The 11,856-nt window shown below is 35.6% G+C and overlaps 1 long non-coding RNA gene across 1 annotated transcript in view; it reads right to left on the minus strand.

Annotated features, from left to right (window-relative positions):
* The window catches only part of LOC102491931 (uncharacterized), a 38,826-nt gene extending 27,485 nt beyond the window's left edge, over positions 1-11,341 (minus strand). The window contains exons 1-2 of the long non-coding RNA XR_336177.1: positions 11,322-11,341; positions 3,556-3,685 (exon numbers count right to left, since the gene is read on the minus strand). This is a non-coding gene — a long non-coding RNA (uncharacterized LOC102491931). The remainder of the gene's footprint in view (positions 1-3,555; positions 3,686-11,321) is intronic.
* Positions 11,342-11,856: the final 515 nt, after the last annotated feature.

Below are 11,856 nucleotides of genomic sequence, written 5' to 3' on the forward strand. Positions count from 1 at the left end.
AAGGTGCTAAAGCCTGCACGACTGTCATCCTTCATGTCTGTCCTCCTTGTCATCTGTATTAACAAGAACTTGTTGTCGATCTGCTATTGGTAGGAATTTGAGACATTCAGTACGACTCACCTCTCTCAACAAAGGTTCCACCAGTTCGACCTCACTCGGGACAGAGCATGAAAACTATGATGAAATATTTTATGAGAATCATAAACAAAACAAACAAACAAAAAATCTTCCGTTTTTACTTCCTCTCACTCTACTCACAGTATGTTCTCTTCAGCAGATTCTGTGGCTCAAAAAGAGAAAAAAAAAAAAAAGAACTAACTAATGGAAGAATGAATACTCTGACTTTCAGTATTTTTTTTAAGATGTCTTTTTTTATTTTATTTTTTATTATCATCATAATCTTCTTTATATTACATTGGATTACATATAACTTTACAGTATATTACATTGCTTTTTCAAAAGGGAATGCCATGTATGTCAGTCAATACAGAGACATTAATCTCCCTGCTTCAACATTCAATATCTTTTCTATGTTTTCCCCACTCAGTATTATTATTATTCTAATTATTTTTTAAAACAGTCAATCGCTATTTCTCATTTTGCTTGTAGAAATACTTTGCCCATCGTGAAGTACTTCTCAGACCAATCCAGTTGAGAATACTATACATGTCAGAAGAACTGAATAATTACAAGTCATTCTGGGAATACACTGCATAAACTTATCACTTTACTGTAGAAAGATAAAATTGTACTTTATGAATATGGTGTTGATCATTAAGCTCTTCTAATTAATCAGTACTGAAGTAGGTTTTGAGGGAAAACCAGGGAATGTCCTCGTGTATTCTAGTCACCAAATCTTATTGATTTATTTTGGTCAACAGTAGACAGAATTCTAACTTGAAAGAGTCACAGTGAATGAATTATATTTCATATACTTATTTTTTTTTTGAGAGGTTTTTTTGCTATAGGGCACGTGCGCTCGCCAGACAGACAGAGAGAGACATAGAGACAGAAAGCGAGAAATCACCCCCCAGGGGGGATGGTCACGCCGCAATCCCTTCTCCTCCATTCTCCTCTGGGGATCTTGGGCAGGATCTTGGGCACGCACGCACACGCGCCTGGCATGAGTCTTAAGCCACCGGGTCCGGGACGCAAACCGCAGTCGACTATGTGGGAGTCCAGCCACATAGCCATTACGCTAACTGCTGGTTCCCTATATACTTACTTTTTATGTGTCCTCGTATCCTTCCTTCATTCTGTTTCCTATGTCAGTTTTCTGACATAAAATGAACTGGTTTCTAAGTCACAGGACGACCCCTGTTCCAACCTTCAGAACAGGAAGTCACCCTTAGGAATATCTACCAGAGAAGCCCTTGGCAATGTGACACCCTACACAGAATGGCTTGAATTTTAACAGTACTAACCCTAAAACATTGGATATAACAACATTTAATATATGAATGACAGCAATCAAATGATCATTTCTTAAATTATAAAATATTTGTTATTTAGAAAAACAAAAATATTTAGGGTAAGATTTTGTGAATTAAATATTTGGTCAGAAAAATATGTAAAGGAGAGGGTCTGGGCCTCTTAATAGAAAGAGAAATTTCTCAGTAGCTTTAAGTTGGCTTTAGAGGCAATTTCAACATTGAAGTCCCAAAATCTTGACCCAAAGGAGTAATTTTGGAATCAGAACAGAACTTCACAATGTCTCTTTTAAATAGCAACACTCACTTAAATATAATATTTTTTTAGTATAACTTTTACTAAGTTTGTATTTAAGACTCTAGTGAGCCCTTTAAAAAAACACTTCATTTTGGGACCAGCAGTTAGCATAACGGCTATGTCGCTGGACTCCCATATAGTTGACCGTGGTTCGAGTCCCAGATCTGACTTAAACTCACGCCGAGTGCGTGTGTGTGCATACCCAAGATCCTGAGAGGAGTATGGAGGAGAAGGGGTTGTGGCGTGGCCATCGCCCCTGGGGGGTGATTTCTCGCTTTCTGTCTCTCTGTCTCTCTCTTTCTGTCTGGCAAATGCATGCACCCTATAGCAAAAACCTCTCTCAAAACAAAACAAAACAAAAAAAACACTTCATTTTAATTTTCTCTTTTTCCTATTTATCATTTTAAGACACATGCTTTAATATTAATATAGTACTATATATTAAACAAATAACTGAAAATAGAAAATTCTAAGATATATATAAAGATATAATGGAGCAAAGAGAGAATAGTTTAGAAGTATTCAAAACCAAATCGCTGCTGTGTAATTCAATGATCATGACACAAAAGACAATAACAGACAATATGTTTTTAAGACATATTCGTAAAAGTAGGTTGATTTATGAGAAATGAGAAAATGAGAGTACAATTCTATGTAATTTTTAAGGAATCAATAGCAACCTTTTTCAAACCACCTCTAAAATTTCTTTATATTTTAATGTTGTGAGTTTCTTGACTTCAGTGAGTAACAATAAATTTGTCAGTCATGATGTTATTAAAATTAGGTCTGGAAAACTTATCTCCAACATTTTGAAAAACAGAAACTTGAGAGCTAAGACGCTATACAACCCAAATGTCTATGATTATTTCTCAAGGATTTTATTTTCATTTTTTACTGAAGAAAAAGAATACAACAGTATGGAACAGTCAAGTAAATCTCCAGTCTATCCTATATCCACTTCACACTTTTTAAATTGTGTTTCCACACATCTCAAAGAATGTTCATATCTAACAGTGATAGCTACAGTGTTCTGGTCTAAATACTAATTGTTAAGGGGAAAAAATGAAAGAGAGTGAGAGAAATCAAAAAAAATTCCAGTCTATCCTATATCCACTTCACACTTTTTAAATTGTGTTTCCACACATCTCAAAGAATGTTCATATCTAACAGTGATAGCTACAGTGTTCTAGTGAGCCCTTTAAAAAATACTAAATACTAATTGTTAAGGGGAAAAAATAAAAGAGAGTGAGAGAAATCAAAAAAATTCTTGCTTTTAGAGCCTACAATTCTTATGGAAAAATGGTTTCTAAATACATTAATAGTACGAAAACAAAATATAGGCTCATCATGATATATAAAAAATGCATTTATCAGGGTCAACAAGTGGTGTGGTAGTAGACCTGGTGGCTTAAAAACTACATTGAGCACTGTGTGTGCATGCCCAGAATCCCAGAACAGTGGAGGAGAAGGGATTATGGCATGGGTGTGAGTCCCCCTCCCAGAAGATGTTTTCTGACTTTCCCTTCTCACCATCTCTGGGTGCCCTATGGCAAAAACAAAAAGCATTTGTTTATTTATTCATTCATAGACTATTAATTCAGACGTTTGGCTGACAACAAAGATGAAACAGTTTCTTGACTCAGAAATCTTGAAGTATAGGGAGGAGCAGAAAAATGGACCACTGACATACAGAAAAGAGAAAGTTTAGACAAAGCCCTGTAATAAGCTCTATAGAAAAGCAGAGAAGGTGCTGGGGAACATTCCTGGCGATTTAATATCAAGGGGGAAAAGCAATTTTTTAAGATCATAAAATGTTCTAAGACTTACCCAGAAAATGGATGGTCTCCAACACTGACTCTAATGCAAGGAGGACGATATCGATATGCAGATCTTGACTCATTCAAACATGAAAGTTCGATCTGATAGACAGTCCTCTTGATCTAATGCAGACATGCGGCTGAAGAAAATACAATCAAACTAAGCTTTCGAAGACTCAGGTTGAGATAAAAACTATTTAATAAGATTTATTGTATCAGAGTAACTCCACAGGGCTGGTTAAAGTGATGAAAACATATTGGCATTGTTTGCTTTTGCAATCTTTTTCTAGTCCTTGAGGTCCCCTCCTCAGTCCTCTGACTTTTCCTTCTGAGTATTCTCAGTTCTCTGCATGGGAATTCCATCCAGGCATGCTTTTCCTTTTATGCCCAATAACTACTTTCTACCAACCACTGGTGAAATTGTTATTTCCTTAATGGAAATTAAGCCTGATATTTGGAGAAAAGTAATCTAATTTTTAAGCCATTCCATGCTAAAATGAAGGTGACTTTTCTGGAGGCTTAAAATATATCAAGAGTTGGTTGTATTTTAAAGAGGACATTTGTAGTCACAAATCCATTTCTAACTGAAACAATTACTCTAGGGAGACACAGCGACTACTGTAGGGAGGTGTTTTGTCTTCTGTAAACTCCTGAAGGATGGGGACAGCAGGGCAGGCCTCAGTCTGGCCTTGCAGTGGGACAGGTAGGAATGTCCATGAGAATCTCTTTGCATTTTATTTAAACTAGGTTTCATGCTTATGAAAAAACTATATAAATCTCTTTGTATCATTTTAAAAGATGTCTACATTTCCGACTCTGACCACTGGAAAGCCCCTTTTAGCTGTTGAGATCTAAACCATTTTTTAAGATGTTTTTCAAATGTCAGTTCCTCTTACAAAGTTATGGTTGCTCAATTGATCTGAAACTGATTACACTAACTTTGAAATATAGAAGGATAATTTTCACATTTTTGAATGTATTACCTTATATTCTGATTATTTATATACTTATATTTATCATATGCACAAAAGTTCTTGAAGGCATATACTTCAACTGACCCATCTTAACTTGCTCCCATCTCCGTCCATGTTTACGACAGGTGATTCACAAACATGTTAGTGAGCATGAGAAAGGAATGTTCATAATTATTCTAACTACTACGCCCATTTGTTGATAATAGCTCCAGTATTCTAGGGAAATTAGCATACAGCATAATCTGTCAAAATCTACTTCTGGTGGTCTTTGACTAGATGATAGAAAAGGGGAAAGAATTAAAATGAAAGGGAAAAGTACTTTTTTTATGACTGAGAAAGAAAAGGTCATTATGATCACTGAATTGCAGCTAAATTCTTATTTTTGATTCATTTTTTTCCTTTTTTACTTAACAGTTGAATAATCTTAAAAAAGAGAGAAGTCCAAAAGACAAGGTAAGGCCTTCCTTGTGATTAAATAAGTACCCTCGGTAAAGGAAATGCAGTATTTGTGTTCTGGCCAGAACATGATCAACTGTTACTAAAAAAAGGTGAGTAAGTTGTTAGCCATAGATGCAGACTTGAGAAGACTAGTGTTCCGAAACCAGGATTTGAGATGGGATGGCAACAAGTGGAAGTCATATGTTGTTTGACAGTATATGAAATTTTATTTTATCTCTTACATCTCAGCCAAAAAAGTGACGACTGTGTTTGACAGCTTTCATTGATCTCATAAAAGAAGATTAATGTATCTTCCATCTCTTGTGTATGTGATTATTTAGAAATTAAACACTTTTGGCAATATTATGGAAATAGTAAAAGTAAAAATCTAAATGAGAGGAATAAAGGATTAATAATATTTTATTAATTGTAGTGGGCTTTTAAGCATCAAATTACAAAACTTTGTTTTATTCTACTTAAAGGATAAGACAAAATATCTTCAGTGAAGGCCAAACAGGTACAATTGTCTTCACCAGTTTGAAAATTTGCTGTTTAGTGCCCAGAGACACAACAATCTATGGATGAGATTCTAAACCTCAATATTGGTTTTAAAGAGCATCAAACTGAGAATGGACAAGGTAAGTTAATCCCTAGATAATTGCCAAATCACTGAAACAATTTTCAAATTGTACTCAACAGTTTTTCAACCCTATCTAACAACATGGTTTTCTGTTTGGCAATAAGTGTTTATCTTTTCTAATATCAATCAGTTAGTTCCATATAATCATCTAACGTTGCACTTTTATGCTTTAAAGAGAGTTCAAAACCCAATAAGATCTTTTAATGTTTAAGAATTTTAATTTTGGTCCAATAGGTGGTTAAGATACAGGACTCTTACATGTCTACTGTGATTCATGTCCTGGACATGATGGCTTGAAAATTACATCCGGCATGTGTCCGTGCATGTCCAAAATCCCAAGAGGGAAACAGAGGAGGAGGGATTGCAGGGTGGACACTGCCCGTGGGGATGTTTCCTCACTTTCCCTCTCTCCCTCTGGTGAGTTATGCACGCCTAATGGCAATAGATAAATAAATAAATAAATAAATAAATAAATAAAAATTTAAAAAGATCTTTAATCTAGTTTTTACACATGTACACTTAAAAGTTTTCTATATGATGCACACTGTTTCCTAGGCACTGAGTTAATAATCACAATATTAATTTCTGAAAAGGCGTATCTCTACACCTATGCTACAATTTCTCCACTATAACAGCTTGCAAATTATGAAATAAATGAGTTTGTGTATAATGTAATATCTGCTACTGTCTCCTAGAATTTCATTTCAATTAAGAATATTAAAATTAATAATGGCTTACTTTTATATCTTTACATAATGATTACATAGTTTTAGATAGTCATCTAAGTATTTTACATATATTAGCCAAGTAGTACTTATAAATTCTCTCTGAGGTCATTATTATTTCCACTTTATGAATAGAAGAGCTAGAATTAGTTCAAACCAGAAAGTTGGTCGCTGAATCTGGTTAGCATCAACAGCACCCACGCCTCCTGCATTCTGGATCGAGCAGTAGCTTCTACAGTGATTATATGGTGTGATTATCTCTCCCCCTCACCATGGAATACCATGTGATTAAGAAGTCATTTATGATTGAGGGGCCGGCAGGGTACTGAACTCCCACAAGGCTGACTGTGGTTTGAGTCCCGCACCCGGAGGCTTGCTTTCTCACTCACTCTCTCTGTCTTTCTCCGGTCAAACTGAAATAAATAAAGTTAAATAAAATAATTCTTAGAAAATGAAGTCATTTATGATTGAAAAATACTTTCTTTAGCATGTATTTCCTTTCAGTCAACAAAATAAGGGAGCCATGTCTATTATTAAAGCCTTATCTAGCAAAGAGTTTAAAATGAAATATTCATTGAATATATTCAAGCAAAATTGAGGAGTCCCCACTGGGTGAAAAGACTATGCTGCAGACTAGAGATGAAGTATAAATCTCTCACATCAAGATAATTACAGTCTACTAGTCCTTTAAAAAATATCCACACATAGAGCAAACATTTTGCAATGTCTCTTTGTTTAAATAAATAAATTTCTGGAAATCTTCGGCAAGGTCTATTATGCACCTGCCAATGTATTTCCCTGGCAACATAATGCATTCAAGTTTGTGGCCATATGTTTATTACATATTATTTTAGCCATTTTTATAGAGGCAACAGGCTGATAATGTTTCCCCAGAGAGCATGACTTTTGAACGTTGCTACTAAGGACACTTACATATCATTAGAATTAATATCTTTTTGTAAAGTTCTCTACTGACTGTAACAAATTCTAAACAATGCCGGATAAACTCAGCAAGATTTGCTTTCCTCATAATACCTGCTCCATCTCCACTGTTTTATTTGTTAACCTTTATTTTTCTCCCTTTTCATCTTGTAGGTATTAGGGGAGATCACTATGCCTAGCCCACACTTAAGACATGGGGAGTCAGGATCTTTGATAGTGGAACATCTACATAAATTATTTGGAGATCTTCATCAAAGAATAAATCTCCTCCACTTATTTATGTAGTCTATAATTTATGTATATCACTATGAACTCATAAATATTCATTTTGCATTTTGGGTTACAATCCAAAATTTATTAATTTTCTTCTTGAATTATTTCAGCTGTGGCCATTAGGAGTCTTCAGTTGTCTACTACACTCTTTGACTTACTGCACCAAAATGTGGCACAATATGAAAAAAAAATTGTCTTATTTGATCTCATGATGTAAATACAGTAACTACTACATTTATAGAGCATTCATATTCACAAAATACTTTTTTTTTTGTATGACCTCACTTCAAATCATAGAGAAGGGGGATGTTCTAATAAATATTTGAAATAGATTTAAAAATTTCAGTCCAGAAGATTAGGTGAGTCATCTCTAATCATGCACTGAAACCAGAGGCAGCATGAATTTTAAGGCATTTTTTGATCAGATAGCTTTCCCCACTATTTTATGTGAAAGAACCTAGAAATAAAAGAAAATCAATCCTACATTCTCTTTGATTGTTATTAGATAAACTATTTTCTAAATGTTTTCATGTTACTTCTCAAAGCAATGTTGGACATGAAGTTTATGGCAGTTACAGCATTAGACAAAAAAAGCAAATATCGTGTGGTATTTTAGCTGTATCAAAGATACTAATCAACATTATTGGTGCTATACCATATTAAAAATAAAAAATCTGAGATGACTAAAAATTTCAACTTCCTTATTATGGAATATATCCCTTCTACTGAAATATCTTCTGTATCCAAAATGAGGCCATTTTACCCATTAGTGAGGAAAAAAATCCATTTTGCATTATATATTTTTTTTGTTCATTTTCATCTCAGAGCAATAATACAAATCTTGGCCCATGGCATTTCCTGCGGCTTAATAACCAGCTGGACCTCAAGCCATCACCTCCTCTCCGGCAACCATTAGTTCCCAGGAAACACTCTTCGCCTTGATCATTATTGCATAATTAAAACCATTTTGTGTTCCTTTAATGTAACATATCAATTATTGAGGAGAAATATAATACTGGGGAAAAAAGTGATGACATTGCTTTATATAAAAAAAGAAGAAAAAAGAAATGAGCAGTCCTGGGAGTTTATTTTAATAACTGTCCTTCAAAAGGAAACCAATATGCAAAGTAAGTTGCTAAAACAGTTATTTCAGTAGTTTCGCTTGCAGATCAGTTGACAAAATAGGTTAAAACCAAAGAATACAACAAAAGAAATGCTGGTCTTCAAATAAATTTTACAAAATGTGCCTGCTCCTACACCTTTGCACATACAAGCTTCAGTGTTTGAGTATAATCCCAAATCCATGTTAAGCGGACAAGCTGAGCTGAGAAAATATGCACATGAAATACTGAGCTCTTGTAGTGAAAAGAGTCAAAATATAGCCTTTCTCCTCTGATTCCCTCTGTGTTATAATCAATGTATTTATTTTGCATTAAGAAGGGTGGGCAGAGAAAAGGGACCCTAGGTACCCACTCACAAGTCTTTCAGCCATCTCTATTGATTCACCCCAGCTCCAAACCAGAGGATGACAGAGAAAAAGAGGGTGAAATAGAGGCAATTAAATCAATTTAATAATATTCTTGAGCAAGCAAAGGACATTCTTTTTCGTACAGGAAATGTTCCTGATAATTCTTTTATTGTGCAGCTCTGAGGTGGCCACCATTCTCTCTCACAGGATATTGGAAATCACCTCACTCGGGGTGCTTCCTCCCCCTTCCAGCTAACAAGAGAATACAGTGGGAACTGAGATGTCCTGGTGTAGGCCAGAAGGTGAGGGGTCGTGCAATGAAATAACACAAGAGAGCAAGAGAGCGAGCAGTGGAGTCGGAGAGAGTAGCACAACTCATTCTCCTATTTATAAAGGGAGGCATACTTCAAATGAACAATCTTGTCAAATGATCATTTCATGACTTAATTTCGGCACTATGCAGAGTTTAAACTATGTGTGTTTATATTTAAAATTCACACTCATAAAAATAAAAATTCTGGGATATTTACTTTGAGTCACTCTGAAAAAAAAGAGAGAGAGAGAGATTCTGGAACAGTGGTGTAAACATGCTTCCCACAAAACAGAGCTAGTGAAAATTCCATGGACTTTTTGTACTGGTGGTATTTTCTCATTACCGGCTCAGGTCGGGTTACATTCTAGGCACTGTGGGCCATTTCAGATTGCATACGCATGTATTCTGGTAGCTGAGTGTTGCAAACGTGTAAAAATTGGTTTCTGACTTCACAATGCCAGAAATTTCATAGAAAATAATACGAAACTTTAAATATGATTATATTCTACTTATGCCTCTGTCAGGTGATAACCAAGTAACAGCAGCTGTTACCTAGGGAGAGGGTGCCTCTGTTCACTGTTATCCTCTCTACTCCCTTTTGTCTTTCTAGACTCCAGAGGGCCAAATTCATTCATTTATATTAGAGCTGGCCATCAAATATGTCTACTGAAAACCGTTAGAGTTTTGTTAGTAGAGTAGGTAGTTTTGTGAAACATCAGGGCAGTGAAGTCTATTAAACTTTGGATTCTTTGATTGATATTTAACTTTTATAATTTCAGCACAACACATTACCTTATGGATCATAACAAATGTGTGAAAAATAAATAGACTACAATTTATTTTTAAATATTTTGTTGATAGGTTATTGAAAGCTTATTGAAAGTCTTTGGAGAGGCCAGCAGTTGGCGTAATGGCTATGTCGCTGGACTTCCACCAGATCTGTTGACTTAAACTCATACCAGGCACATGTGTGTGCGTGCCCAAGATCCTGAGAGGAGAAGGGAGGAGAAGGGATTGCGGTGTGGCCATCCCCTCTGAGGGGTGATTTCTCACTTTCTGTCTCTCTGTCTCTCTCTGACTTTCTGGCGAGCACACGCGCCCTATAGCAAAAACCTCTCCAAAAAAAGAGTCTTTTGGGTATTAATAAATGAGCTATTAAAAGTACCAGATAATAATAAATATTCACTTATTCTTTATAGATTTGCAACATGGATCCTTCAAAACTTGTGTGCCCAGTGATTAGCAAAACCTAAGTATAGGAGGGTGGTCACACACTTCTCCATCTCTGGTTTAATCAGATTCCACCCAGTCAGTTGTAGATGATGATGGAGTTTTCCTTGGCCTTTAGTTTTTTCCAGATATAACTGCAGCAGGTAAGTTTCTTTGTCTTCTTACACGTCAAAATCAGAACCTCAATACCCATAGTCTATGTCCTAAGATAGCAGAATAATCTACAGCACATAAGACTGAATACATCATGTTGTCAATACTTGCTACTTGATTAAATGATCAATGATTATAATCATAATCTCCTCATACATTTATATGTTCCAAGTCTAGACAATATGTGACATATACCTTCCAGGTTATCAAGTTCATATGTTTAGCAAATAATATAGATATATTTATCTATATGGCTATGATAAGGCTAGATATCGCTAGATCAAGATGGATTACACAGAAACTATGTACATTGTGATCACCAACACATATTGCTTAGTACTTGTGTGTTTTTGTTAACCCATTGTCAGAAGCTTATTATGAAGTTAGACCATCCCTCTATCCTCTGGTACATCCAGGCTTCTCCTCTGAAACTTCCTTAGCTTGTTATTGGTGATTCTTCCACTTCAACACCTGACCACCCCCAACTCCTTGGGTCTCTATCTCAATGTCTTTCCTGGCTTCGACACAAATCTCACCATGATTTTACATAGTCAGCTGTGGTCAAGAAATAGAAAAACAGACTTATGAGATAGCACTGTATTCCTCCAAAAAGCACAGACCTGCAAGCTCAAAATTCTTCCATCATTGTGATGGTTGAGTTCTAGATCCAGAACTTTAGAGTCAGCAGGTGACATAAAGGTTAAGGCGCTGGATCTCAGATGGGTGAACATGCTTTGAGAACAGATGCAGCGGCTTGGAAATCATGCCAGATGCATGTGTGTGCATGTCTAGGACCCCAAGAAGAGACCGAAAGAGAAGTGATTTGGGTGTGGCCATTCCCTAGAAGGGAGACTTCCCACTTCCTCTCTATTTCTGTGAACACATGTGCCCTACAGAAAAAAAAAAAGAAATCCAGAAACTTTTAAAGACAATTAAGAAAATCAACTGAAAAGATTGGTACTTGAGATGGTGCTATTACTTTCTCCCTCTTCATTTGAAATACTGCACTACAATATTTGCATATAAAAAGATAATTTTATGAGGAGGATGAAGACATATCCCTTTACTACTTATCTCCTAAAATTTGAGACTTGAAACTAAGCTCTCCAATTGTGTTCTCCCAAAGGCTTATGTGTAACATGCTGTGAGTTGAAT

The sequence above is a fragment of the Tupaia chinensis genome, unplaced genomic scaffold (assembly GCF_000334495.1).
Source record: "Tupaia chinensis unplaced genomic scaffold, TupChi_1.0 Scaffold000644_1, whole genome shotgun sequence".
Classification (NCBI taxonomy): Eukaryota; Metazoa; Chordata; class Mammalia; order Scandentia; family Tupaiidae; genus Tupaia; species Tupaia belangeri.